The sequence below is a fragment of the Theropithecus gelada genome, chromosome 7b (assembly GCF_003255815.1).
Source record: "Theropithecus gelada isolate Dixy chromosome 7b, Tgel_1.0, whole genome shotgun sequence".
Classification (NCBI taxonomy): Eukaryota; Metazoa; Chordata; class Mammalia; order Primates; family Cercopithecidae; genus Theropithecus; species Theropithecus gelada.
Genome location: NC_037675.1, coordinates 98,948,262 through 98,960,522, shown reverse-complemented (window position 1 = coordinate 98,960,522; position 12,261 = coordinate 98,948,262). Strand labels below are relative to the sequence as shown.

Genomic DNA, 12,261 nt, shown 5'->3' with positions numbered 1-12,261 from the left:
AGGCACCCCTCTGTGCAGAAGTAAAATTGTTTTGCTAAGAATCCTTTGTCCTTAGGATTTGGAGCGTTATTCCTAACAGGAGTAATACTATCTACAGTTGACTCGAACAATGTGGGAGTTAGGAGTTAGAAAAGAAAATCCAAAGAAAGAGGAAATATGCTTACTATTCACTAACTGGGAGTGGTTCATCATAAAGGTCTTCATCCTCATCATCTTGAGAATGAAGCTACATGTTTAGTAGATGAGGAGGAGGAAGAAAAGAAGGGACTGGTCTTGCTCCCTCAGGGGTGGCAGAAGTAGAAAAAAGTCCACATGTAAGTGAACCCTCGAAGTTCAAACTCTTGTTGTTCAAGGGTCAACAGTACTTAGAAATCTTGGTAGTGTTGTTTAATTAAGATAAAGCCATGGTACAAGATAGAATCATGAAAAGATTGAGAAAGATAATTAATTCCAGTCACAAAGGTCTTGGTAGTAAGACAATACCAAAGATGTCAATCAACTGAAGCCAAGTGGCCAAAGATGTCAATCCAATCCAGAGGCCGAACAGAGACATATATCATGGCCTAACAAGAACAGATGAACTGGATAAGGCACAGTCTTCATCTCTGGAGTCTAAACTGAAAAAAGATGATGGTGATGGTGATGGTGATGGTGATGGTGATGGTGATGGCGATGGTGATGGTGATGGTGAGAGCTGAAGCTGAAAGTCCATGGTGTAGTGAAACCTTTGAGACTGCCCACCAAAGGCTTTCTGCAAACAGAAGGTGTGAGAAAGCAGAAACCATGACTAAGTGAAAGACATGGAGGGAGAAGACACAGAGTGGAGGGAGGAGATGAGAAGGCACAGAATAGTGAGTGGAATAGGCAGGGAACCATCAACACAGGGGCCACTCCCTCCACCTGAGGTTCTGCTGTGCAATTTTAGTCTAGGAGTTGGCAAATTTCTTCCACCAAGGGCCAGAGAGTAAACACTTTAGGCTCTGCAGCCTTACGGTCTCTGTTGCAAGTACTCACCTCTGCTGTTGTAAAGCACTGAAGCAGCCATAGACAATGAACACTTCTGAAACCAATGAGCACACACCTAAAAACTGGAAGATGCCACAAAAGTACATTTCATTTTGTCTCAGGAAACTTGAAGATGTGGCTCCCAGGGCTGTTTTCTCACATAGTGGCAATCACCAGGAGTTGGAGGGAGCCTGATCATGGCACCTGCTCACCAACATTGCCTACCCAGCTCACATGGGCAGCTGAGTTTGGGAACTTGCAAGCATCAGGTACTGCAACCACCACTTTAGAACCAATATCTCTAATCCTTCACCAACTTATAAAGTTAGTATCAGCATGACTATTTCACATAAGAGGAAACTGAGGCTATGGAGTTAAGGTGACTTTTCCAAGATCACACTGTTGATAAGTTGCTGAACAAAGGTAAAACTGCTGGAAACGAAAGCAATGTTTTAGAAAGTTCTGAAAGAATTGTTCTCTTCCCTCCTCTTTCCAGTCCTCTTCCTTCTGATCTGGCCTCCAATTTCTCTCTTTTTGCTGAATCTCTTTAATTTCTTCAGGAAATAACTCCCAATGTGAAAGAAGAATACACATTGCCTTTTTTTCTCTCTCTCTCTAAATGTAATTTTCTTGTCTCAGATGCAACAAATTCCTTTAAGAGTGAAGATAGTGCCTTAGGTTTCCTTTATTCCCCCAGAGAGCTTATCATAGCCAGAGCAAATAATAGATCCTAAATATAATCAATCATGGCAGTGGTGTGGGGAGGGGGTTTTTTAGCTTCAGCATCTGACTTGAACTTGTTACTAATAACATACAATTAGATCCAGGGAACTAACTCCTCAAGCAAGAGATCTGAGAAGAGAACCAAGAGGAGAACGAAGAAAAACAAATTCATGCTACAGCAAAAGGACCCACACAAAAATCCATGCAATCTGCATAGTGGGAAGGACGGGGGAGTTGGAAGACTTGAGCTCAATCCTCAGATCTGCCGGAACACACTCCTGCTACCTGCAGTGTGGTCGGAGCCCCAGCAACCCAAGAATCACCCAGGAACTGGTTAGAATTGATCATTCTGGGCTCCATCCTAGAAGAACAGAATGAGAATCCCTAGAGGTAGGCCCGGAAATTGGTGCTTAATGATCAGTTGGGGTGATTCTTAAACACACTAAAGTTTGAAAATCACTGACTGCATGCATGTTGCTGTCTCTGGGAGAGTTTTAAAAGGCAGTACTGACTGGGTTGGGGTTGCCAGATTTAGCAAATAAAAATACAGGTTGGCCCAGTTACATTTGATTTTCAGATAAACAACAAATAATTTTTTAGTGTAAGTATGACCCAAACTGTGTATTTTATCTTGCATCCCAATCCCGTTTCTACCCTCAGGGATTCTCATTTCATTGGTCTGAGTGAGGCCCAGGCTTTGGGATGTTGAAAGCTGGTGTGCAGCCAATGTTGAGAATGGTGGCCTGAGGCAGGCCCCCACCTGCCATATTCCATCCTGAAGGCTTCCCTGCCTCACTGTTTCACCTGGATTCTAGCTCTGGGGTTGGGGAATGGGATGGCAGTGGAGGAAGTCGATTTTCCCAGGTTGCAGCAGGTTGTGGATATTGAAAATAGGCTAGAACGATCAAATAGGAAATCTGCTGTGAAGATATGTCATGATTTCCTTTATTTCACAGCTGTGTACAAATTGCCACCATTTTCTTCAGGAGAGACAACAAAACCCTACCACACAAATACCTAAGAAATCAAAGGTTCTCGATAGCAAGTTACCTGGGTCCTTGGGTGGGAGGTGGGGAGTGTTTGGAGGAAGGACGTGGACGATGATACATGACACTGTGATTTGAAATTTACTTGAGCACTTAGGCTAATGAATCAAGTGGACTTGATTACCCCAGAAATCCAAACTCTCTTGATGTGTTCTCCCTTTCTTGGAGGCCGAGACTCTTATTCCCAGTATCTCAGGCTTTTAGAGGGAAGTAAAGCAAGGCATGGGTGGGAGAAGCTCGGTAAACAAAAGGGCATTTCCCTCATGGCAGAGTCAGCTGCTTTACACAAGGTCTAGTCTCACGGCTTCTCCAATGGCCAGGACTTGGTGCAAGCTGAAGGTTCTCCTCCCTTGGACATGAACTTGGCTAAACATGTTGCTCCATTCAGCTATATGAAAGAGGTCATTCTCTCTTTGGAAGGAATATTTTCTCCCTTTATCCAATGATCTGTACTTTACAGGACTGTAGAATAAAATTCCAGCCTGGAGCAATCACAAGGTTTCAATCATTGTATTCAGAAGTACTAATGGTACCCACAGACTTTTTAATACAGGGATCTACTTTTTATCTTGGATCAACCTGAAAATTCATCTTCTACTTTTTAATTCTTTGTGCCCTATTTTTTCTAACTCTTCTGCTTAAATCCTTCTACATATATAAAAATACTTATGTTGCCATCCCTTTCAAAGTATTCTGTTAGTTCTACTTCTTGAGGTGTCCATTCTTCAGCTTGCTGTGTCTAACTCCCTATTCAGTGTCTTCTTTCCTAGTGCAATTTCATGATTTTGTATTGAGTTTGTCTTCGAAAGACCTTTGGTTTGGTTTTGCTCTGTCTTTAAACCTATGAGAATTCCATGTGGCCCAAGTTTGAGAATGTGTTCCTAAAAATATATATATATTTTGCATGTCTTTCTACAGGGACCGTAGCCCTGTGTCTAGTGTTTTTGACTTCGATTCTCACATCCCAAAGGCAATGTAAGCTTGAACTCTCCCACCTTGCACTACATGAGCTTGTAACTTTGATTTCTCATGAGAGGCATTTTTTTCCTACCCAGAAACCAAGCTACAAGACAAGCTTTCTCACTGTTTCTCTTAGTCTATCAGATCTTTTAAAGGTGCATATCTCGTGCTGGGGGTTCAGTTCTGGTTCCCACCATATACAGATTCAAAGCGGCATTTCCTGTCTTTCTGTAGGCAAGAAATTTCAGACCCAAAGGCCTATAATCAACAGCTCTGAAGGACAATATAGTGTCGGCAAACTGAACTTTCATTTCAAGTACCTAAGCATTCCCTTTCTTTGAGTTTATGCGTTCATTTTAAAATTTATACTTCTCTAGTATTTTTGTGTATTTGTATGTATTTGTATGTAAGGTGATGCTTACTGGTTCAGTCTGCCATGTTGCTAAAACCAGAAGCCTGAAAGTTAATCTTGCAACCAAAGAGTCAGAGACAGTGAATTCTTTCCAGTCCACTCAAGAATTGTTGGCAGCAAAACAAAGGATATGGATAGAGAGTCTAAGTATAGATCAACACAATGTAAAGAGCTGTGGTTGTGATTTTGCAGAGATGTTCAAAAGCTACTCAGACAGAGTAAAGCATGGAGCAGACAATTCCAACATGGTACTGGCATTTTGTAATTATAATCAATTATTCATTATAATCGATCAATAGCTATTTCTGCTTAACAAGCTATCTCAAAACTTTTGGCTTAAAATAGCAATCATACCTTATGATTTTGTGGTCAGGAATTTGGATAAGGCTCAGCTGGGTGGTCCTTCTGCCCCACATGATGCCAAGAATGGTGTTCTGCTGGTGAAGGGCTAGACTGAAGAATCTAAGAATGCTTTATTCATATGCATGATACACTATCTGGTTGGGTAAGCTGGGATTGTTGACCAGAACAATAACATGTGGCTTCTCTAGCATGGTGGGAAGATTCAGACTTCATACGTGACTCAGGCCTTTAACAGAAAGTTTCCAAAGACAGGAAGTGGACACTGTCAGATTTTAAGTTCTCAGCATCTTTTCTGCCCTATTCTTCTCATTGAAGTAGTCACAGAATCCATAGGAGGGGTCTTTTGGCAGGTGATGTACCTAAGAATTTGGGGTCATCTTTCACCTGCCACGGTAAGGCAGAGAGCATGAGCTCTGAAGCCAGGCAGGAGCATGGAAAATGTTAAGCCTTTCTAAGCTCCTTCTTACTTTCTGACTCCAAGATAGTTTCTGAGCTTTTGTTTTCCTCATCTGAAAAAGGGAAATATTAATATGGAATCAGATTGAAATGTTTCAGCTACATTAAATAAAATAATGGTAACCTAAAAGTGAACGTGATGAATTTGAACAGAGAATTGGAAGAAGGCAATCTTTTTTACCGATATTTGAGGAGGAAAGTGCTTAAATTCTGAATTAAAGATTGAGGTCATTTTGCTCTTTGGAATAAGGAACTTGCTGCAAGGAAAAAATGCTTATCCAATGATAGACTAATGTACAGTGTATTAAAAATAAAACAAAAGTGCTACTGTGAAGAGAACTTGCAGATTACTGATGAAAAAGAAAGAAACATCTGGACCATCTGGGTTGAACCACAACAGAGATGATCCCCTTAGATGGTAACTTTCAGTGAAATGGTCTTAAAAGTGAATGTCAGACTCCCACTGCATTTTATTTAGACTTTGAAATTTATCGGCCGGGCACGGTGGTTCATGCCTATAATCCCAGCACTTTGAGAGGCCAAAGTGGGTGGATCGCCTGAGGTCAGGAGTTCAAGACTAGCCTGGCCAACATGGTGAAACCCCATCTCTACTAAAAATACAAAAATTAGCCGGGCATGGTGGCAGGTCCCTGTAATCCCAGCTACTAGGGAGGCTGAGGCATGAGAACTGCTTGAACCCAGGAGGCAGAGGTTACAGTGAGGAGAGATCACACCACTGAATTCCAGCCTGGGTGACAAGAGAAAAACTCTGTCAAAAAAAATATATATGTATTTTTTAAATATTGCATATATATATAATATATATATTATATATATAATTACACTTAAATTAAGTGAACAATAAATTATAAATAGAGCCCATCCCAGGGTTTCAGTCACTAGCACCTGATTGCTTTATGATGCTCAGTACAGCACATATCGATAAAGCCCTTCCAGCATCACCTGCTGCAATGTAAGCTTTCTGTTCATTTTAACACTGGCCATGCTGCTGTAGGGAGGGTTATTATTCAGCCTTGGAGATGCTAAGGGTCACACATCCACCTGTGAAGGCTTTATTTGGACCCAGGACAGATTCTCACCCATGGGCATCCTGTTCACACTTCACCAGGCTGGGCTAATTCCACCCACCTTCTCTCTGCCCTGAAGGACTTATCACATAGTTACACCTATGAGAATTTCAGCAATCTCAAAATTACTTCCTCTGGAAGTATTTGCAAAAATGGGATAATGGTAGAGGCACTAAAACTGTTCCTACACTATAAAACCAGCAACTCTCCTGCCTATAAAATGCAGGTTGGGGTAGGAATGGTGAGAATAAGATAAAGTGTAAGGTCTTTCACCTCCAAGGCACTTGGATATTACATCTTTAGACTGTTTTACTGCCCGCATTATTCCCAAATGCTTTTTGGGGGAGGGGGGACATTTAGAAAAGTGAATTTCTTATGGTCAAACCAATATGTTGTGGTTTATGACAATTTTATACATTTATGGCTAAGAACCTATCTGCAATCACTTCCTAGACAAAAGTTAATTGTCTTAGAATTGAAAAAACATAGTTTATTTTTTACACAATTTCTGGGATTGGATTTCCCAACATGCAGCCCAAACACCTGCTCAGAGCACAGGCAAAATAGAAGAAGTCTCACCCCAAAGTCAGCAGCAATTTTTAGAAAAACTTGACATATAAAAACCACATAAGAGCTATTATGTTGGACATTCTTGCTGTAATGTCTATATATATATGTGTGCGTGTGTGTGTGTGTGTGTGTGTGTAAAATAATAATAATTATTAGTAATTATTATAACTATTAACTATTATAATAATATAATTATAAATATATTATTTATAATTAACTATTATATATATAAAAATATATATAATTAACTATTATAATAATATTATTATAAATATTATTATACACACACACTCACATTTTTCTTTTGAGTCAGGGTCTCACCCTGTCATTCAGGCTGGAGTGCAGTGGTAGGATCACTGCTCACCGCAGCCTCAACCTCCTAGGTTCGAGAGATCCTCCCTACTTCAGCCTCCAAAGTAGCTGGGGCCACAGGCACATGCCAACATGCCTAGCTAATTTTTTAAATGTCTTATTTTTGTAGAGACGGGATCTTGTCACGTTGCTCATGTGAGTCTCAAACTCCTGGGCTCAAGCAATCCTCCTGTCTCGGCCTCCCAAAGTGCTGAAATTACAGGCATGAACCACTATACCTGTCCAATTATGTATTAATTTTAATTTAAAATACCCATGAAAAGGGGAGCAGATTATTTTTAGTACTTAAGGTCCAAATATCGTGGGCTCCTGGGCTGAAGCTCACGACCCATCCACAAACACCACAGAGGCAGACACAGCGAAAATCAGAGATTGAGGCTCTCCTCACCTGCCTCTGTCTCCCTCCATCTCTGCAGCTCTGCGATGCCCCAAGCAGGAGTTTGCTTTGTATAATGGGCAACCCACTCTTGGCAGGAAACCAAAATTCAATTTCCAGGAAAGGCAGAAAAGAGGGCTCTAAAAACTAGAGGACCTCTGTGGCCTTGTGGTCACCTCTCCTCTCTTGCAAAGGCACAGCTGTCACCAGAACCCCACGTCTGCACCAGCACAATGCCTCTGAAGATGCTATAAGCGCCTAGGGAAAGCCAGCCGGCTAAAGGACGCACATGTGCACACACACACCAACTTCAGGATGGCCATCAATTCAGTTCCTCCTTTACCAAACATTGTGACATGCCTTTTCCCTCTTCTCTCTCTCTCTGTCACCAGCCTTTCCTCCCCACCTCTCCCCCTTCACAACTCCCCGTTTTATTAGTATTATTATTCTCTTAAGTGGCACTTGTAGTACCACTTCCTGCTCCATCAGGCCCCGCCGAAAGCGACGGAAGCGCGCCCTCCTCGTCGTGACATCTGTCTTGGCGGCAGCCTCCTCAGGCGGTTCTCTTGGCAGCCTCCACACTGCCACCAGGCCTGTCGGGTGGCTCCACGGCTGACGGGCTGTCACCGCCGCCTCCTCTTGCGGGCTGCCATTTTCTTTTGATTTACCTTTGATTCGGAGGCATTTGCATGCTTTCATCACTTGGTGGACAAAGTCCTCGGCAAGTCCCCCATGGCTGCTTTCTGTGTAGGCAGCCAGGAAAGGGGTGGATCCCTCTGTGACTTTGCTTTGAGGTGTAAATGGAGGCCCGGCTGGCCTATGTCACGGGGAGCCCGGAAGCGGGTGTAGACTGTCACTTCCCGGCTCCCCGGGAGACGCTGTGTAGTTGCTCCTCGCTTTGGCTCGGGAGCTGCTTCGCCAGTGACAAGTGTCCCCCGTGTCAATTAGTTTATTAATCACCCAGCTAGACAACTTGGTAATGTGGTAATTTCAGGGTTAGACTGCACCGAGTTCTTCCTTCTCTGGCTGGGCAGACGAGCTCGTTAAAGGACTTCCCCTGCTCTCCAGAAAACTCTTTCTCTGCCTTTGTGCACATCCCAGTGAAGCCATTCAAAACTGCAACTCTTCTTCCCCCGGCGTGCGGACAGGAGGGAGGACAGGGTTAAATTGCTAATCGAGGTTTCGTGAGGTCTGCCAGAGCCGAGTCTCCAACACTTACATCTGTTCAACAATTATTACAGCATTTTTGTCATAAAAAATTCAACACCCTGAGTGTCGTGCTAGCAAAACCTGAAAATTTATGCAGTGAATAGAATAGCTAATTTCTCTAAGGAAATGCAGGGGGAAAATTACAGATTTTACTTAAATTCTAAACACCAGAGTGCACACATCTGACGCCCTCTTTGGGTTTTTTGTCACACCACCGGACCAAAGATGTCTTCCTGTCCACCAAGAAGCGGGGATGGCCCTGGACACACGCTCCGACCTTGGAAGAAGCCATACTGTGAAACTCCAGACTGATCTATGCACCCACCCAGAGTGTCTCTAAAAGACCTCTCTCCCAATTAAATCCATGCGTGGTATAGAGTCAGACTTTGATTCCAGAGCGAGGTTAGCATGATTGGTTTGCATTTTTCCCACTCCCTTCTTCCAATTTGCCCCCACGCCTTTAAAACAGCTCCTTGGAGAAAACAGAGGGGATGGAGAAGAGCCCCGACAGCATCGAGAGTCTTTAATCTCCTTAATTCATTTTAATGCTGTTTGATGCTTGCAACGGCAGCATTGGAGTTTGCCTCTCTGCTCCATAAAGGTCTGGAATATGGATTTTATGCTAAAACTAAAGCTGTCTAGTTAGGATGCCAGCAGAGTGGAACAATATGCTACAGGCGATCCTCAACTATTCTCCAGGGCCGGAGCCTGACTTCCCCGACTGGGTGTTTGCTACCTTAATCATCATTGCAGCGGGATGAACAGGAATTTCTTGCACTGCTACCACGGTGGCACAATTAACGTTATCCAAATTTTCAGAGATTCTACTGCAGAAAGAGGATACTTGCTCCCCTCTCTTAGTGACTGCTCCAGGGGCCCTGTTTATTTTCCCTGGAATGAGGTGGTCGAAGGGACCTGCTGCCCTCTGCTCACTTACTCTGTCTCATGATAGCTCAGCAAGGTAAATATTTTCTCCGTAGGGGCTAACATCTCCCAGCCATCTCACCTCAGGGCTGGGGAGCACGGCCATGCGCCAAGAGCAGAATCCATCACTGGCATTTATGTCTTAATAAAAGCATGTGCTGTTTTCAAATAAAGTAAACACTGCAGCCATTTCCTCTCTCCAGTGGAGGTTTTTCTCTTTCCTTCTGAGTCATACCCTTCTAGAAGGTGCAATGTGCCTTCGGAAGAACCCAAGGAGGCTGTGATTCAGAGATTCCAGACACAGCTCTCCAGCCCTGTAAGTGGCGGTAACAGAATGAGGAGCCCCCACTCCCTGCAGCCCAGCTCTGCCTCAGGCACAGAGCACCCACCAGGAGGAGGGCCAGCCCCACCTGACTCCCAGGCAAACCACGTCCCCAGGCACTGGTGTCACTGCCCAGGTGCTGCCTCTGGCTCTGTCACACATGGATGCCTCCCAGTGGGTCACATCCCAGCACAGTCCTCCTGCCTGATGTCCCCCCAAGTCTGTCCTGGGGCTGGAGAGCTCTAAGGAGGGCACCTACAAGTGCAATGTTTGCCAGCCAGGGCAGAGCGTAAGTGACCCCAACCAAGTGAGTCCTGCTGCGGCCCTGCATGGAGACTATCAGAAAAATAACACAGACACGAGCTACAACCACACTGCTGTCAGTGCGTCCCAAGCTGTCGTGCCAAGCACTTTGTCTGGCTTAATTTTCAGAACCGCCCTGTAAAGTACATATGATCATTCCCTTTTTCTTGCTGATGAGTCCAGAGCTCAAAAAGATTAAACAAATTCGCCAAGACTGCCCAGCAAGTAGCCAGTAGGGCCAAGATCAGATGTCAGACAGGTCAGACGTAGAGCCCCTGCCCTCTCCACCGCGCCACCCTGCCCTTGAGGCGGCTTTCCAGTTAAGAAGTAAATTTAGCACAAGATGCACAACAAAAATGGTAACAGGGCAGGACTGAGGAATGAGGCATGTCTGCCTGCTGGGGGCGGACCATGCCTGTGCAGCCTGCTCTTCAGAAGAGAAAGGCGGAGACAAACCAGAAGGTGCAGGGACTTAGCTTGACTTGAGAAAATGAGGCTTTGGGAGGCACCACTTCCAAGAAATGTTTCTATTGCCGTCTTCTTGCTCCACAGCGGTGGTTTTCCAAGCATGTATCCCATAGAAGAGAAGTTTCAGGTCCATCTTGGTGGAAATGGTGCTGCAAAGCTCCCTATGACTGTCAGCATTGATCTTCTCTTATTTATTTATATGCCCGATCTTAACGTCCAGGTCCCAGGAACATCCACCCCAGCGAGATCCCCTTTCTCCACCTCCACCAGCTGTTAGCCAGGCAAGAAGATCTTAGAGCCACACTGTGTGCTGACTGCCTCTACAGCAGGTACCCTGGACCTCCACAGCAACACGAAAGGATTGTAACTGTTTCCACACATACCTCATGCCATTTGTTGCCACATAAATTTTCCCTAAGCATACTGGTTGAATGAAAGCAATGAGTATGTATTGCCCCACAGTCTCATAGGTGAGGAATATTTGGGCACAGCTTAACTGAGTCTTCAGTTTCAGGGTCTCCTGCAGAAGGTAGCCTAGGTGCTTTCAAGGGCTGCAGGCATCTAAGGCTTACCTGAGAACAGAATCTGCTTCTGAGCATACTCACGTGGTTGCCGGCAGGAATCAGCTCCACAAGGACTGCTGGACTAAAGGTCTCAGTTCTTCACTGGCTGGGAGTCATCCCCATTTGCTTGTCCTATGGCTTTCTCCATAGGGCAGGTCCCAACAGGACAGCTTGATTCATTCTTGTAACCAAGCGAGGAAACAGTAGGAGACAGGCTGCTCTCAGGACAGAAGTCATATCTTTTATAAACTAATATCAGAAATGATATCCCTTCCCTTTTCACATATCCCGTTCACTAGAAGTGGGTCACTAGGTCCAGCCCAGGTTCAAAAGAGGTGCTCACACAAGGATGCGAATACCAGGAGGCAGAGATCTTGGGAACCGCCTTACAAGTTGTCTGCCTCACACCTCAATCCTACCCTTTAGAATGGACAGTTTTCACAGTGTTGTGGCCTCGTCTATCACTGGAAGGCCTGGAAAGAACTCTTTCAATTCTCCTGCGCCAGGAACCAATGTTTTTTCTCACCTTATGGGTGGTTTCTAAAGACACCGAAATACCTGCTCCTCTTTCTCTACAAAGTCTCTGCCATTACAGGGACCCAGAAAATGTGCTGTAGCGTCATAGCCCTTTACTAAGCCCCTGCTACAGATCAGACACTGAACTAGAGCTTAAAATATTTTGTCTCAATTAATCCTTAAAGCAAGCCTAAGTGGCAGCATTTAATGAACGAATGAGGACTCGGAGGCTCAGTGAGGGTAAGGAATGTGCCCAGTACCATTCATCCACATATGTAGAGGAGTCTGAATTCAAACACAGGGTGTATTTTGTCCATTTAGCCACAGACTCCCAGAATTATTCCTGAAGCTTCATTTCAGAGGAATTACACATTCATTCTGGGTCTCATTGCATTCAAAGAAATTCTCACACATCCTACTTACATGGAAACCTAAGGTTTAGCATAACTGTATGTTCTGGATTTTTAAGTGAATTATGCCATTTTATTCATTCAATAAAACAATTATAGAAACACATAGATAAACATGAATTGCTTACATTTATTTGAACCATATGGCATTACCATTGCTAGTGGTCAAAATATC

At 44.1% G+C, this 12,261-nt stretch overlaps 1 long non-coding RNA gene across 1 annotated transcript; it reads right to left on the bottom strand.

The window, feature by feature from the left end:
* Positions 1-2,657: 2,657 nt before the first annotated feature.
* On the bottom strand, positions 2,658-8,151 carry LOC112628276. Its single transcript, XR_003120411.1, has 3 exons — positions 8,040-8,151; positions 4,501-5,018; positions 2,658-3,185 (listed from the first exon to the last, which is right to left on the bottom strand). It is a non-coding gene; the product is annotated as an uncharacterized LOC112628276 (long non-coding RNA).
* Positions 8,152-12,261: the final 4,110 nt, after the last annotated feature.